Source organism: Anas platyrhynchos, chromosome 4 (assembly GCF_047663525.1).
Source record: "Anas platyrhynchos isolate ZD024472 breed Pekin duck chromosome 4, IASCAAS_PekinDuck_T2T, whole genome shotgun sequence".
NCBI lineage: Eukaryota > Metazoa > Chordata > Aves > Anseriformes > Anatidae > Anas > Anas platyrhynchos.
This window is the reverse complement of record NC_092590.1, coordinates 38725651-38744452: the sequence shown is the minus strand read 5'-3', so window position 1 is coordinate 38744452 and position 18802 is coordinate 38725651.

The following is an 18802-nucleotide window of genomic DNA, read 5'->3' as shown; positions in this document are numbered from 1 at the left end:
AATTCTCAATTTGAATTGAGTAACCTTAAGCCAATCCACTAAAAAAGAAAAATATTCTAAATGCTGCAATGTCATGACAGCCCTAAAAAATGTTACTCAAAATGCACTTTAATTTATGCTTAGTGTACTCTAAACAAAAAAGCTTTACTGCTGCAAACGTCTCTAAAATCATCCCATTGCAAAGCATCCCTCTTTGCAAAAAAGAATAAACCCACAACAAACAACTCAACAGCAGAAAACAAAACCCCAGACCAATCAAATAAGCCATGATAGTTTGTTTACAACTAGCCTAATAAAATTCTTGAGAGGAAGGATGTATTATACAGCTGAGCAGCAATTCCTTTGTGCCAGTACTTTGCAAGCACCGGTTTGCAGAATTAAATGAACTAAACTTCAGAAAGTCCCAAGTCAATTTTCTTTCTTTCTTTTCTTTCTTTCTTATCTTTCTTTTCTTTCATGTTAAAGCAAAATATTTGCTCTAGATGATACAAGTGCATTCCCCCAATGCTATCTGTCTATCAAATACTCAAGCAAAAGAAGAAAAGCAATTACTGTCCAATATGGGAAAGCTGTCAGTACTGTTTTGAAATGCTAGAATCTGTTTAAGCATGTTTGAAAACATTTAATGTGGCTTTACAATATAGTTCTAACATTTGTTGCTCCTACATAAACATTCTCCTCATAGGTAATAACGACAGAGCTGCACTTGCAGCCTTACCTGTGTTGAGTCTTCCACTGCTGTCCACAGGTCCAAAGTTCTTATTAAAGTGAGACAAACCCATTCACTGTGAAGAACACTCTGCTACTTAGCGTCCATTCTACTGCTACCACCTTCCTCCCCACAAATAATTAACAATAAAAAAGCAAAACACTTTTGGAAAGCTAGGATAATATACTTGTAACTAAAAGCAGCATCTCTTTAAGCACCAGGATTCCTTGAGGGATATAAGGATGCTTATCAGCTCCAATGTCCTGCATCAAGACCGGGGCATCTGGGTTGGCTCTTCTGCTGCGTTTAGAGGTTGTGGTGCTAACTCTTCCACTAGCAGAGGACAACACATGTTGGTAGTCAAGACTTCCTTTGCGGTCGTGCCTGTATGTGTTTTCCTTTAATCAGACTGTGTTAGTAGTGTGAATGTACTATTTTCGGCCTCCTGCCACCTTCAGAAAAACAAACAAACCCCGGAACCTCTTCCCCCACCCCCCATGCACATTTACTGTAAACTAGAAGATGCCAGACATCAGATTAATCCAGCTAGAGGTCCAAGTTCACTGCAAATATGTCTATTAAAGCCAATGACTGAAATACACCTTTGGTGATAAGATTAATCTATTTTAATGTATCCTTCTGAAGTAGGCCATGTAAAGCATGTTTTAATAGGCTCTATTTATTCTTAGGCAGTTGCAATAGTCTCTTCATGTTAACACTAACACATACTAGTTTTAATTTTTTAAATTGAATTCATCTGCAAAAAGCATGGTGCACAGTTTTATTTCCTATCATACACAAACTAATTATTTCTTTTTTTCCCATTGCAAGAAAACTCAGTTTATTTCTAATTTTTTTCTAACCCCCAATACCTGCTCACAGTAACACCTGCAGTAACAGCAAGGCAGCAAAAGAAGAGGTCCAGTGTTATGAAGCCTTGGTGTCATTGTTTCTGTGCTATTATGGAAGGGAAACAGTAAATGTGTTACTGAAGTCTGCCCTGTCTTGCTCACTGACAGCACCCACCCATGATTATCTGTATGCTGTCTTTTCCACCTTAGTATTTTTAGCTTGAAAGAATGTTTCTGTGATGTAATCATCAACTTACCTGGAAGAGTGGAGCAGACGACACGCTGAAGCCATCAGAACCAGGCCGTTTTACTAGAGGAAAAAAATCTGTGTGGTCAGCTGCTTAATGTAGCACGAAACTCCAGGTTTCCAAAGGCTCTTGTTTGTGTCTCAGGTTGAGCTTTATCCTAAAGGAAGCAAATTTAGTATTTACAGGTTCACTTGGAAGTCAAGGATCTAAAAATGCCCACTACCACGTCTATTTACATACCAGGATCTTCACTCTGTACATGAGTGAGGGTGAGTCAGCCAGACACCCATGTTCTTGGTTGTCTGAGCTGTGCTTGGGCACGCACCCATTGGCACCAGTGCCAAGGAACACCTCGATGGTGCAGCTGAAGGAGTCACCGAGGTTCTGAATAGGATCCACCATCACTCAGCCACAGATTTCACATCCTAGCAAAACAGATTGATGCATTTCACATTTTGCTAGTCAATTTAAAATTATTAAAGCAAGTTATTGCCAAGCCATTGTGACTGTGGTTCTCAGGACAGAAATTACCTAGGTTTAAGAGTATTTCCCTTTGCACTTCAAGACAATGCACTCCATGACTGCTACTACCAATTTATCATAGGCTTCAGTCTCTTTTTTTGTTACAATTCATACTGATTCTTACAGTGCAGATCTTTTCTGAGTAAGCTTTTCCCTTCTCTTCACTAGAGGGCAACCCATATTCACATATAAGAAGCTACCCACTGATAGCAATATATCAAGCAAAATAAAGTTATTAACAAACTTACTGGGTTCTCATTGGGTTTCAGACACAAAAACGTTGCTAAAAGAGATATAAAACTAGTAAAATATGTATTCATCTCTTGTTAAATGCCTTTCTCTTAGCTTTCATAAAATGCTGAATGTGCAAGTGACTCATTACCTTCTGTAAAAGCTTCATCAGCTCCATCCCTTTGACCCGTCAGATATCCAAAGCTCCTTTTTAGACAGCAGAAGCATCTGAGTATTTAGATTGAACTCTGCGGCCACTGGGTCACTGACCTGTGGGGAAAAGGAACCAAATAATAAAATCACCTTAGCTGTAGCATTATGATGATCATTATTCACCATTGCTGTAGTAGTAATGTGATGATCAAGAATTTCAGTATAAAGTGATTGTACACAGGGAAGCGTGCAGTTATTTCAAATACGCAACTGCTACCGCCTCCATGGCTATTTCCTTCATCTCCAAATCCTTTTCCTGTGTAGCATTAATTTCCTGTGTTATAAGGTAGCCACATGAAGACTACTACTTAAATGGTATCTTTAAATTGAAATAACAACATTTCAGTTCACTCACAATTGTTTTGAGCGAACCAGATTGAGACATTCATTTAATTTGTATACAGTACAGTTGTCTCTACAATTGTCAAGGCATTCAAAACTGGATAATGAAGCAGAAAGATAAAGACCAGCTCTAACGTTCAAAAAGGTTAAATAGTTCTGACACATGGGCTTTGAAATATCCAGTACTTTTGGGGAAAAAAAAAAAAAGTCGTTTTCATATACTGGCTTAAGGATGCAATGTTATTCTAAAAGATTTTTAACAAGTCTTGTATATTCATTGAAAGTCTCTCCAATAGTTTACAACAGTAAGTTAGGGCTACTTGGTGCACTTTATTTTTTCTTTAATATAAACAGGAAAATTGTCAGAAAACCAGGCTCACACTTAATGAAGTGTTTTACCACTTCTTTGAGAAATAACTCTACTGATTCAATTCTATTACACTGATTCCCAGTTTTTTAAAAAAATCAGTCTCAGAACAGGTTAATTTTGAAAACAATCTTGCTTAGAACTAAACCAACACTACTCCCTGCCCATTCCCCCACCTTGCTGGAAAAAAAAAAAAAGGCAAAGTACTTAGGAATAGGTTGGACTATGAGGTAAATAAATGGAAAAAGATTTTAATTACAAGAAAAAAAACAAACAAAAAACAAAGAAACAAACAAATAAAAAAACATTTAGTTCAATTTTATCTCACCAGAGATGATGAAATCTACAGCAACCTAAAAGCACTGTAAAAATCTCCATCTGAAAACACTTGACTTTCTCCTGACAACTGCTGCTGGATGACCTATACCAGATCACCTGTTTCAGCAGTTACAGAACACCTGCCACCCACCCTTCATTTGCTTTTGGCCAGTTTTGCCCATTAGGCCTCAAGAAAAAAATCGTAAGTCCTAAGTAAAAGGCTGTACCTGTTGGAACCCGATGTCCATGTCAGGCACAATTGCAGCAGGAGCTGCAGGATCACAGTCAGGACAACACTGAGGGTGAAAACATTAAGGCAAATTCTTCAAGACTGCCCACGGCTCTAGCACTGGCCTACTCAATGGAAGGTGCTCACTATGATTCAGGCCTCCAGACTTGAGATCCAGGGACACCAGGGACTTCTGACTGTTCCTTATGCAATGAAAGCATCTGACTGCATCCCAATGAGTTGATGCTTACTGATCTTATACTGCTGATGACTGTGTGGAAAATATGTTTAAAAAAAATGACAATTCCCCTTGCTTCTCTAGATTGAAGTTAGAGTGGAAACTCACAGCAAAATCAGAGATAAAACTCCACTGCTGCACAGGCTGATGGAAGGTCGGCTCGCTTCCTAACGGTGTAAATGCAAGGCTAGGATGGTCAGCAGATACTGATGACAGAACAGAACACTGATATTCCTGAAAGAAAAAAAGAGTAAACTGTCATTTGCCAAATTACTACTAGTAATTGGCATGGTGGCATGATAAAACATCTGGCATGGTATAAAATCAGCATGCAAAAGCAAAGAAATGAGAGTGGAAAAGAAATTAACTTTCTGATGAGAGGCTTACTTGCATACAAGCCACCTACCATAATGCAGCTCTGCGCATTGTGAAGAACAACAATTCTTGTACAGGTTTTGTTCTTTTCTTAATCAAATACCATGCGCATAGTTATTTCACATACAACCATATTAAGATTTTTTTGTGTGTCCACAAAACTCTATAAATACATGAAATCAGGAAAAGATCTAGCGAAGAGGATATTTTTTCATAATCTTGTAACTAGGCTTTTACAAAAATGATTTTTAATTATAAATATACAGTTAGAAATGCAACATTAGTTCACTACCTTACACACAACAAAGAAAATCCCATAGGACCAATCTAATTTCTTCACCTGAATACTGAGTGAATCATTTACCGTGTCTATTTTGTTAACCACTTCTCTGCTCTTCAGTAACTGTAGTTAAATTCCATTTCCATATACCCACTCGTTAATTAACTTCAAATGATACATGCTGCAGTTACTACAATTCTTTGTTATTTTGGCAGCAAATCTGATCATCTATCACATACATATTTAAAAAGAAAATTTTGCCTTCAGCTTGATTAACCTGAGTATCTCTGAAGACTTATCTGTCTCTTGCCAGCGTATCATCAATTTTCAGGGCTGAACAGAGAAACTCTCATCAATGCAACTGAGTTCCTCGACATCCAGCAGCTATAACTTTTTTCCATCTAATTCTTGAATACTTTCCTTCATTTATGTCACTGTGGTGCTATGCAAATGAGCGTAAAAATTAGTTTCAGAGATATTTGAGCTTTAAACCTTTTCATCCCCCAAGTTTTATGAAACTGGTGCCTCTTGAGACCTAATAATGAGTTATTTCTGTTTTTTACATAATATGACTCAATGAGGAGCTATCACTTGAGGCAGTCTGTGGCAGGCATTTGCTTATGACAGCGACAACACAATCTTAGGACTCTTTTCTATATAAAGTCTGTTCATTTTAAGTAATCCCTGGGCATATGTTTCCCAAACCATACTCAATCATACATTTCGATCGATGCCTTCCTCCTTATGCACAAATCACATCAGACTCTAATAGAGGTGGTGGAAATGTGAATCCTTCTGATGTAAAATGGGCATAATTCTTCTATGACTGTAATTTGAGAGGTGAAAAACAGGTCCACGTACAGACAACGCTGAATTTTTTCATGTGTTTCCCAGAAAAAAAAAGTCACCGTATCACATGCTTTATTTTCCAGTATTAGGACATTATGCAGAACCATTTCTTTAAAAATGTAGTAATATAGGGCCCTTCTCAGAGGGATAGACGAATACATGAAAACAAAAACAAAAAACAACCCTTAAGCAGTAAAACTAGAAAACTACATTCCCCTCCATCCTCACACACACACAGCACTGTGGATACCACTGATCTCACCAGCTTTATGAAACTCTCGTGAAGACATCTCAACAGAACAGCTAGCAAGACAAAAATATTTCCATTCCCAACTCTGCTCTGGTATCTGACTTTCAGAATGGGAATAGTAACTAAAATAACGTAAAAGTTGAATATCTGTATTTATCTCACCTTAGTGTACATTATTTTTACTGACTGCATGGATTTTCTGAAATATGCATGAGTTGTGAACCACTCTGTGCAAATATTGAAATTGCACCATCAGAAAATCCGACAACATACCAGACTGCTTTCTTTGATGACACTAAATGGCTTTCCTTCTTGCTGCAAAGCTTAATGCAAGTAAAAACTTTGTCTCTCCATTTCTTTCTTTTTCTCCTCTCCTTGTTGTTAGAGGCATCACAGTACACTTCATCAAGACTAATTTGACCAAGGACTGTGCAAATACTGTCGTGTCACATCCTGTATCAGAACTGTGCTCAGCTCTTTTCAGTTGGAAAGAGGCACTTTCAGGCTTACTATTGCCTTATTCCTTTGCTGAGTCTAGCAATTAATTCAAGTTTTGTGTGTATACTTTGACTATTAGCATACTGCACTTAGAAGAACTTTAATCTTGACATACTGAGAATCAATGTGCATGTCAAATTAGCCTCTCGTAACTCTACTTTTCTGCTTTAACTGATGGGTTTCCAAATTATTTCATCTATATTATTGTCACAAAATTAATAGTATACCTGTGGAAACTACTGCAATCACAGGCTGTGCTGCAGTAATGTAAATGTAGTCCTTGCAGATCTACTTCAGGGTAATGAAGCTACTTCTATACCTGTAATGAGAATAAAATCTAATCCTCAACCCCTTCTGAAGCAACAAAACAGTGAAAGCCAAAATGAATGATTTATATTTACACTGTATCTTAAAAATAGTTCATGCCTGCCCTGCCAGTTGTTATAAGGAGTAAATGAATCTTAGACCCAAAGTTTCAGATGTTTAAAAAACAAAATCACAAAGAGAATATTTATCAGTAAAAGTTCTAAAGAGGAAAAGTCCCCACAAAACAAACATGTTTCTTTGTACTCACCATCATCTATGTCAACCAAGATTATTAATTACTTCAGTGCTCAGGAATTCAGTGCCAACTTGGCCTCCTCGTGGCATGCTCAGGAAAATATTGAAGGTCTCATCTTCCTCATAAAGGGAGTCATCAATAATGATAATATGACAGCTTTTCTCAGTCTCATTCTTATTAAAATAAACAACACTGGAATGACCTCCAGGATGTGAGATGTAGTCAGAAAAAGACAAGACAGTAGATGGTACAGTACCAGCAGCTGAACCTATGAGGAGAGAAATTAAATGTCTTACAGGGAGTCATGACATTAAAGAAGCAGAAGAAAAACAGTCCTTTAAATTAAACAAATTGAAAAGAACGTTTTATGCTGGAACTGAGTAACAGATACGCATTAATAAGTTAAACACAAGCAATTTTTCCTATTCATTTATGGTTACATTTTTTCCAGTAGGAAAGTGACTTAGCAGATTCTTACCATCATCTGGCACCCCCATGGAACCTGTCCTGCTCCTGATTTCCTATTCTCTCCAGTTATCCTGACTCATCTTTTCTGTAGGGCTTTACTTCAATCATGTTAGTGAAATGAGTAAAATAACTAAAAAAAAAAAAAAAAAGCTCCCAAAAATATGCTTTGATCTAAATCATTTAGAGTACAGCCCCACCAGCAGTTCAACAGTCACAATGTAAGGCAATTTTGTGCAGGAAGAAGGAAAGATGCAAGAACGACTTTTCCTTTTAATTTCTATGCGCCATCCTTTCATGGACCGGAATGCAGGAAAGTTTCTGGGATGAGCTTATCCTGCACTAACAAATGCGAATTTGAACTTCACTTTTACCTCATTGTGCAATTCCTACAAGGAATAAATAAATAAATATATCACTCCACCTTACTTATGCTGCATTTGTTTGAAATACACGTTCAAAAAGTATAAGTCTAATACACAATATAAACTTAGGTCAAAAGGGATATAAGGACAAAAAGTTTTCGCTAACTTGGTAAGAGTTTCTGTGCCCCGATGCACAACAAAAAAGGGGAAAATGAGGCTGAGCTCTTTTAAGTCACTGATGAAGGAACAAATGACAGAATCCCTAACTCTCTGAGGATTCCTGCCATCCACTCAGGCTGACTCTTATAGGTAAAGGCAAAATAGAAATAAAAGACATCAGAAGGATTTTTTTCAACTAGAAGTTTAAGCAAGTCACAGACCTAAGGATGCTTTCCCATCATCCTTGCCCATGAAGCATACCTAATGATCATATCCTCTAAATAGCCATTTTTTTCTCCTCTAAACAATCACTGCCGGGACAGGCACTTTCTCTTCTGCAAGAAAAAGCTGCAGGCAATAAAATGGTGTCTCTTCCAAAAATAAACATACATGCATGTGTGTACACATGCACACAGGCACTTACATTTTGGTCTTCAAAATATTCTTTAGGCAGAGAACTACACAAACTAAAACAACATGCAAGTTGCCTGCAAAATCACTTGTTTCAACTACTGAAATTACTGGAAATACCTGCTAACAGGTGGATGTTTCCCAGCTAGATAACATACCTTGGAGTGCAGAACAAATGACCATCAATTGTTGAATGACATCACCAGATCTTCTAAGAGGAATTAGCAGTCCACCTCTACTCTGCATGCCACTTGAGGAATATATGCAGTAGATACTGAGAAGAAAAACAAGATGAGAAAAGGGGGGATACAGGCTGAACACCTGCATGACATTACATACAGAGTAAGCAGGTAGCCAGAGAAGTGCTTCAATAAAGAATACAAATTCCTTGTGCAGCTAGTTGAAGCTTTAAGACAGGATGGAACAACAGAACAAAGAAAGATGAGGTACTTATGGGGCTTGCAAGTGATCAGTACTGCACCTAATCACAATTTTTCATGGAACAAGAAGTGATACATACCATCACCAGGATCCACAATTTCAACTATTATTAATGCTGGAATCTCAAAGGGAGCCATAACTGGGTCAGACAAAACAATCTGGAATGTTTCAGATGCTTCATATTCGTTGTCTACAAATACCCTCACTCACCAGGTAGCAGAAGCCTGTCCTGGATTGAACTGGACCTGTTTCTGAGGTTTCCCCTTGAAGTCTTTACCCTAACTGCTGTACCATCTTTGGTTCCAACAGCTGAGTAAAAATTCAGAGGAATTACTCTCCACATATTTTAATAAAATTAAAACAACAACAACAACCAATTTTTTAATGCTCATTTGGAAGTTAGTGACCTTGAAAAAAATAATAAGACAGTTACACAACACTTTTCACTAACACTGTTGCATAGTTCATTAAAAATAAATAAATTAGGGTAGGGTCCTGCTAATGTGTGCATAAGGAATTGTATTTACTTTAATAATTCCATTGACTTCACCTGCTAAGCACTTGAAAACTATACAAACATAAAAAAAGTTAACACATGAGGATATTTATCAAATATAACTTAAGAGAACTATTCAGCAGAGCCAATTTTCCCATTTGTATAAAAATATGTGGATTGAGTTTTCCAGTTATGCCTTCAGAAAAGCTGTAACAGCCTTTTAAGACAATTATTCATGTCACTCAGGATGTTCAAGGCTTCACTGAAAGTGTAACTTAGTCATGTACATTTAAAAACAAACAAACAAACAAACGTCACACCATTATATTTACTACTTTGTGCTGAAAGTTTCTGTTACCACTCTGTGTCTGTGCCATACTCATACACACTTAATGTTTGTGAAGTTCTTTCATCACTGCTACCTTTGCACTAAATAAACCCTTAAGACTTGTCTCATCTGTCCAAATTTTGCTTGGGTGCTCTCTTAGCTAGATTAGTAAATAACTGGACATTTGACATAGAATTGCAGCTCAGTGAGACAGAATAATGTTCTCAGGGTTTACTGTGTACACTATGCTATGCAAATTTGCTTTTTCTCTCCCACCCCCACTTTTTCTTCCTCATTTAATTCTAAAATGCAGTAACATGTCAGATTTCTACCATCTCTACTGGGATATTATCCAAGCAGAATCTTTTCACTGTCCAGGTTTACAAGACTGCGCGTTCTCACCTTGACAAAAATCAGAGAGGTTTGTGTCACAGAGATTCCAGAGCCAGAGATGAACCCATTCAGTTCAAAGTAAAGCAGCAGATGATGATTTAACTCAAAGTAGGCTCTTCTTGCTATTCAGATCAGAAGGCTTTTGTTGTAGCATGAGTTCATAAAATAATGTTAAAGCATTAAGGTTTTGTAGAGCAAAAACAAAAACATAATACTCAGAAACTGGAACATGCTTTATTGTGAACTTGCAAGCAGGATGCTACAACTGATGCAAAGTTTCATTCTGCTTTTGTTACTTAATGCAGTAAAAACACTCAATATGTTTTTTGTTTTTTTTTAAGTGAAGCTGTACAATATGTACAAAAAATGTCATGGAAAGGAATCGGTAGAAGATTTTTTTTTTTTTAATGTGAACTGTTTTTACAAAATTTTAATCCTGCATAGCTTTATAGCTAGGCTTCTTGTTTGTTTTAATCAAAGGTGCACACATACTGGCAGAATCCAACTGTGGATGTAATGAAGCAGAGATCTGTAACTCACCATGGGGTTTTGAAATTCATTACCACCTTTGGGTTTCAATCCAGCGTTAGTTCACATATATGAGCATTTTTTTATTGAGGTTCAACAGCAGCAATTATGACACACTTTATTTACCTCCCCAGCTGAGAATAATTAATCCCTCTCAAGTCAACAGCCTACATGATTGGGGGAGAATCTGATGGCTCGTGAAGAGCTTCTGAAGGCAGTGGAGTATGAAATCATTCCTAAAATAGAACTTGCAGTTTCTCTAGTATAAAACTACTTAGGCTTTAAATGTCTGATTTAATATGAAGATAATATGCTGATATATTTGTGTTGAGCAAAGCAAATATTGTGAAGTTTGGGTGTAAATGATAAAACACTTAAAACCTTAACCCCTTTTTTTTGTTAACTTGTTTTTAAATAAGGAGAAAAAAAAACCTTTCTGCTCAGTGCTTCTCAAATTCCTCGATGCAAAGAAGATTTCTCTGATTTCTATTTTACTCTGCAGAGCTGTCACAAGTGGGTACTCTCCTATCCCATGACAGCACACTCATAGTTTGTGTGCTTCACACCTGACATGCCTCTTAGCAGATAACCCTTTGAGAATATCTAGCAGCTTTCAGATTTTCTTGTCACTCAAAGGTCAGCATAACACTGCCCTTGTAAAATGTGGAGTTGTAACTCACTTCATAAGTTGGTTCTGCAAGCAGAGACCAGCTACTTCAAGATATCTAACAAATAACTTATTTATCAACCGAAGTTAATATGAAATGTATCTTCCTGCCAAAATAAAACGTGTCATTTTTCAGGACTGAATGGGCACAGATCAGGAGATAGAGCATCCTGATTTCTATTGTTTCACAACTGACTTCAGGAAAAAAGCACTGGATAAATAGCAGCAAGAACACTGGATAAACAGTAGAAGCTTATTTACTGGTTTGTTCTTATTTCTACTGATATATACTCACTTAGATTTCATTGGAAAATGAAACACAGACACATCTGAGCAATAACTATCTATACCATTGTTATTCTCATTATTTTGCATTTATTATATATAAACAGAGGAACAAGCAACTGTGGAACAGCTCCTTAGCCTTTCCTGTTGCAAGAAATTTCAAACATTAAAGATTTACTTACTGATAAAAGAGGTTTCTCCCAGATATCCTCTGCATCTTATGGTCACTTCCAGAAATTTCTAGTTCTCATCCATGACGTAGTACTCCCTCTCCAGCGAAATCCAAGCCCAGTTCAGTCGAAATGGCTGACTCTTTAACATATTCCCTGCTGTGTAAAAGAAAAAGTGTCCTGAATATTTCTTACATACAGTTAGCAATACGCAACTAAAATTCCCCTAGATCATAGCTTAAATACATTTATATTTACCTCAGGACAAAACCAATCTCCTTTTCCACCTGTGGATATGAGAGTAAGAGGTGCATCACATGAACCACAATGCCTCAATTCTCCCAGAACTTCCATAGGCAACTGGCACACATCTTCCACATGATGGGGTCTAGCTCAGGGGTCACAGCCTCTGCCTTAGCACACTAGCTCCCTAACTGAGCTACCTCTTAGCTCTCAAAGATCACTTTTTCAAAGATTACTTCTGTCAGGAGCAGGATTAAGCTGGGAAAATAATTCTTCGGAGCCCTTTGGTGGGTGATGTTGCAGTCTTACATTACTGACTCTCTTTAACAATGCTAGCACGCAACTATAAACATCAAACATGAGCACAAGCTGAATTCAGCATCTTTTTTTGCTGTTGTTAAAATTAACGTTAGTTAACATTATTCTTCCAGTCTGTAATTATGCACTTTTGTTACAGAAGGGTCACAATCAAGATCAACCAACCAACTCAAGCACTCAACGTAGCAAGCATCGGAAATGTTGGATTAAAGGATTTCATTCTCTACTAGTGCCCAGCTGGCATGTAATCAAAATCACCTCACAATTCTGATTTGCTTCAACATTACAAATTCTTAGACTAACATCTCTACAGGAGTTGCCTACGCACTTGAAAGGCCTGAGGGCAAAGTCCAGCACAGGATTCTCCTGGTAACTGGAAGCTATTCTAGATTATTCGTTACATGTAATTTCAGTAAAAAAATAGAGAGGTTATGGCTGTCTAACACCTGTCAGCCTGGAGTCAGTTTTAAGATGTTTTAAGTAGTTATGGTTGGTAAATAATTGTGCCTTTGATGAAAAAGTGCAAGGCATTCAGCAGTGTTGTGAAAACAACATGGACTAAAAATAGATTTCTGAAATCACCTTAGCTGTAAGCTGAAGTTTAAACTTATTTACCAGCTGAAACATATCTATATATAAATCGATTTAGCTGATACTATATTATTATATATAGGCTAGAAAAAGACTTGTGAAAGTATCATTCGCATGCTTCTTGGTGATTACTTCATTAGAAAATATTGTACTTATCTTCAGAAACATCCCAGTGGATGACACTTTTGCTGCCAACAAAAAATGCTTTTCAGTGTGATCATTATATTTCTGCTAGATATTTTTACTGAGCCTTTATCTCATGACAGCCTCCTTTTTTTTTTTTTTTTAAATGTAGTGCTCCAAATTAACAAAGACTCATCAGCTTAGAAACAAACGACCGGAAACAAAGGGAAACTCTGACTTCAGGCTAGATTAAAAAACAACATACACACACAAAAAAAAAACACTTAAATTCAAGAACAAATTAATGATCAACTAGCAAATTTCCTATCAGCCTACAACTGCAGTCAAAAGCTCAAGCATGAAGTTACTGACGAACTGCTGTATGGCCCTTCACAGAGCTAAAACCTACACGTAATGGGACCACCCATACACTTGTTTCCAGTCACAAGCACTGACATCTCTGAGGTCAGCGTTTGCACTGGAAAGCCAATCCCATGTACATACAAAACTTACAGCTTCCTCTTCAACACACGTGAAGCACACTTAAATGCGTAGGTAAACACATTGTGGTGTGTGGTTGTTTGGCAAAGACTTTCATCATTCCTCAGATATTCTCTACTTATTTTCTCCTGGAAATGTCTGTCAGGACAGGAAGGTTTTTGAGAGGGCCAATCTGCAATGCAACCATCTCCAGACTATTGAGCCGTGACATAACATTGCTGAAAAAATAAAAAAAAATAAAAATAAAAAGCCCCCTACACCATTATCGTTAATGTGCAGCACACATACAACCCTCCTGCATACTGTAGGGAAACAAACCCATATTGCTTATGCTCAGCTATAGCATTAGCAATCTCGGCACAGTGCGTATCACAGGACCTGATGACTGACTGCTGAAGCTGATGATACAGAGCAGCTGCCATGAATCCTCAGAAAATGTCTTTTGCTTTCATCATCTCTAGGAGAGAGATGAGAGCAAGAGCTCAGAAACTGATACTATGCACAATACCAAGGCTCAACACTTGTTTACCATTACAACTTCTTCACCCATTCCTTATATCAGGATTAAGAAAAGGCCAGAGTAGGAAGCAGTTAGATTTAAGGAAAGTATTTTCTGTAGTTTTTAATGAAGTGTAATCTAAGGAATCTATGTTGAGGATTTAATACAACTTTACTTTAAAAATAACAGGAGAATTTTATTCTGTAAACTGTGTTCCAAATATATACTTAAATCTATTTTCTTATTTAAACATAAACTTTTAGATTATTTGCACATACATCAAAATGCATAAAACTTTTTGGCCTCCCAGTTTTGCAGTTTTTAGGAAGAATATACTTACAGGGTCAATTGCCAGGAAACTTATAAATTTGTGTTAAATATTTTATATTTGCATTTAAAATGACAACAAAACTATCTTGCAAACTTGCCTGTATGAAACATTCAAATTAGACTGTTGCTAGCTCTACAGCTGTGATAAACAGTGTGACCAGCAGGGCTAGGGAGGTGATCGTCCCCCTGTACTCGGCTCTGGTGAGGCCGCACCTCGAGTACTGTGTTCAGTTTTGGGCCCCTCGCTACAAGAAGGACATCGAGGTGCTTGAGCGGGTCCAAAGAAGGGCGACGAAGCTGGTGAGGGGCCTAGAGAACAAGTCCTACGAGGAGCGGCTGAAGGAGCTGGGCTTGTTCAGCCTGGAGAAGAGGAGGCTCAGGGGCGAACTTATCGCTCTCTACAGATACCTTAAAGGAGGCTGTAGAGAGGTGGGGGTTGGTCTGTTCTCCCACGTGCCTGGTGACAGGACGAGGGGGAATGGGCTAAAGTTGCGCCAGGGGAGTTTTAGGTTAGATGTTAGGAAGAACTTCTTTACTGAAAGGGTTGTTAGGCACTGGAACAGGCTGCCCAGGGAGGTGGTGGAGTCACCATCCCTGGAAGTCTTCAAAAGACGTTTAGATGTAGAGCTTAGGGATATGGTTTAGTGGGGACTGTTAGTGTTAGGTTAGAGGTTGGACTCGATGATCTTGAGGTCTCTTCCAACCTAGAAATTCTGTGATCTGTGAAACAGAGGTACTCCATCAAGGTATTATAATTAATAAGGCCCATAACTCTTTCACTACACAGCCTACCAACCTTTTCCTTCCCAAAGAGAGAAGCCTTCAAGGGATGTCTCATAGAATCAGCTTCATCAATCTAAGAAAGCCAGCACTGTTTTTCTCCTGTCAGAAGAAACTTCATAAAACTCTCCTGCCTTTCATAAAAGAGAACATTCCATGTTCAATGCTTTCCTAAAAATACTATCCTTGGTTTTTATTAACCCTATGCTAGTATTGATGTCATGCCAAGTATTATTAGATTTGGGGGAAAAGACTAGAAGAATACAGGGAGGTAAAAGCTGGTCATGTGCTTGGCACATGGGGCCTACATTGCTATGAAACATCGATTTTGTTGGTGTAGCCCTCACAGAGGGACCAAAAATATATTCAGCAGTTTTAAATTAGTAAAGAATAGTACATTAATAAGCCAAATGGCAGAACACTTTCTTTTTGCTCTGGTGAAAAGTACATCTGACCACCATCTCAGACCTTGTTTTAGCTTGGGTGGTTGGCAGGGTTTCTATCAATTCCATCAAGTGAAATTATGTCTCTTTACAACAGCTGCTCTGTGGATGCATGCATATTTGCACTTGATTTTGATTTGCAGATAACTAAGATTTACTGAAAGGGATCAGAAAGGGAGAAAACAGTTCAGATGAATAAACAGTAAAGGAAATAAACGGAATGAGAAGTTTGAGAAGCACAGAAGGAAGAAAGAACAAAAACCATCAGCTCAGAAAAAGTATATATATATACATATATACACACACATGTATATATTACATGTATGTATGAAAAGGAAATAGCTCCAAAAGATGGAAAACTTACAAAGGAGATGAGAGGGAGCAGAAAACTTACATTCATTTGTAACTTTAGCTAAAGCATTAAGGTGCAGCAAAGTCACAAATGAGCAGCTCTCCTCCCATTGTACAAAAATCTTCACAAATTGTTGGTCAAGAGAAAGATGGTGGGTCAGAAAACAGAGTTTGTTGGCAGTTTGTCTTTACCTGGAACAAAATGAATCTCGCACTACTGCAGAGCATTCATTTTTTCAGAGATGTAATTTCCAAGAAAATAAAAAAAAAAACAAACCAAAACAAAACACAATGCTGTCCCCTGCCGCAGATATCACCTTTCCCTGCATTTACACAGATGTACAGATTTAAATGTTTTTTGTTGGTGGTGGAGGTGGTTGGTTTTTAAGATGTTTCAAAAAATGACTAGTTCTTTGTCTTGACTTTTGACACAATAAGTAGATTTTTCCCTCCTAAACATCTCAGTAGTTGAAATAACAGCATAGGCTATCAACCTATCAACCACTTTTTTCAGGAATGAGTCATCTTCCTTGGCCTGTTCCAAGACCTCTCATTCTTCATTTTAATAGCCATTTTGTATCTCAGCAAAAGAAAAATCTGGAGAAATGCTGGATTACTGGTGGAATTACTGTCTAAATAAATGAGTCACTCTGGTCTCCTAAACACCTTAAGTCTGATTATAAAATAAATTCCATTTTAAGAACAATTTTAAGATGCCAGCATTTGAAAAAACCTTAGAGTTGACTTAGCAGAACAAACAAGTAAAAAGAGAGTCAGCAAGTTATAAAATTACTTTTTTTGTTTAATATCTAAATGCAGAATACATGTCAAAAGTGGTTGCTGAACAGCACTTTTTCTTTAAGTGTTTACAAGTAAAAATAGCAGAAAAACATGGGTTTTGGAAAAGAGGACTAACTTCCAAAAGAGTAAAAATTAGCTGACAAAAAAATGCACCTCATCATTTTCAGTGCTCAAATCTCAAATAGTGGCACTGCCTCACTGCCTCTGGGTAAAGCCTTTCACATGGCCTTTAAATCAGTATGTAATAGGTCTTTCACAATTCATGCCTAATTTCACTTATCGTCAGGAAATTTTGAGACCTTAATCAAACTGCATAAAGCTGCTTATACTCACTTTTTTTTTTTCTCTCCCCTGTTTGATGTTGTTAGAGAGGGCGTTAAAGGAACAAGCATGTTGCGGTTCACATTTCACTGGAGCCAATTCCATTACTGCAGCTTGTGGTGGAGGGCTGGTGTGCACAGGTTGCATTACCTTGTCTTCCATTTCTAAATCCAACCCAATTATGAGGATTTCATCTTTTCATCCTTCTGAATTCCAAGAGACCTGGAAGTTGACAGAAAAAATTGTCATTTGAGAATGATAAGTCAGTGCCTACAGTGAAACATTTATCGAGCTTGTGCAGCAGCAGATCAAAAATCATAACTTTTATCTTCCTTTACCTGTGCACCCTTCCCCACTCATGCTCTGGGCTTAAATTATTACAGAGATACAACCAAATTTGTTAGAAGTCATTCACACATGCAGTCGTAGATGCTCTGCTTCTTATGAGTTAAGCCTAGCTCTTACTCCTCAGTTAAGAGCAAACCAATTGTCTTCTTCTACTCAGGTAGCTCAAACAATTGACCATGAAATCAGGCCTATAGTCCAACAAAGATATGTAAAAAGCAGATTGGAAATAGGAGTTTTCAAGTTATCACTTCACAAAAAGCTTTGTCTAGGAAGACCACGAGACAAAAGGAGGGAGAGAAATGGCAGAACAAAGGAACATCAGAACAGCAGTGATTAAAATAAGATTAAAAAGAAAAAAAGTTTTAAAAAAATAGATAAAATAATAATAAAAAAGATAAAATAATAAATACATACGTATATCGGAACATATTCCTGAGGAAAGCTAAGAGCAACCTTGTTAGGACTTGATAAGAAAGACAGCAGAAATACAAGCAGAGATGCTGACTCTTGTTTTAATTTGCAGTGATTCAGGTAACAACATTTTGTACAGTGTCTGGAAAAATGGTCCTTAGTCACTTTACACATTAATTAGAACATGCACAAGACTGAATTTTTGGCTAACCACTTCTGTGACAGAAGAAAACCTCTTTTTCAAAAATAAGCTCAGAAACTTGTCAGTTCTTTGTTCTAGACAGTGCTCAGATTTTTATTATGCAGAAGACTATTAAGGAAGTGAATTGTCTGCAGAAAGTGCTGAGTGTTGCTTGAAAAATATGTATAACTAAGTTAATGCTAAAGTTACTGCTTTTTGGTACTATACATGGCCTGAAAGAAGTCATGGTAACTGAAATTTATTCTTTTACCACCATACTTTTTTTGTATTAACTATATCCAAAACTGTATTCCAAGGAATCATCTTAATTTCCACACTTAGGCTAATTACAGAAACTATCTACCACTGCAGCAGCACCACTATCAACCAATTCATTTAGACAGTCTAAATCATGCACTCCTGAATTTTGCAAACAGTCTGTACGCTGAAGATGATTTGACCAGTGAATTCTGTTTGATCTTCACAATGACAAATACACTGCAGAATTCTGCAAGCCATCTGCACTGATAAACTGGCAAAACTTACGTGATAAATTCTTCATTAGAAATTTCCTTCCCTAGTCAGTCATCATCTTACATATATTTATGGCCTATCTGCGCTTTGATCTTAATCCAGCCTAATTCATCTCATCTAATTTAGGCTTCCTCACAGTATCAGTTGTTTCAAACAGCTATCGATCCATTTGTAAGCTGCCACCTCTGGTTGGTTACCTACAGAAATTATTTGCCAAAACTCTAAAACATTAAGAGA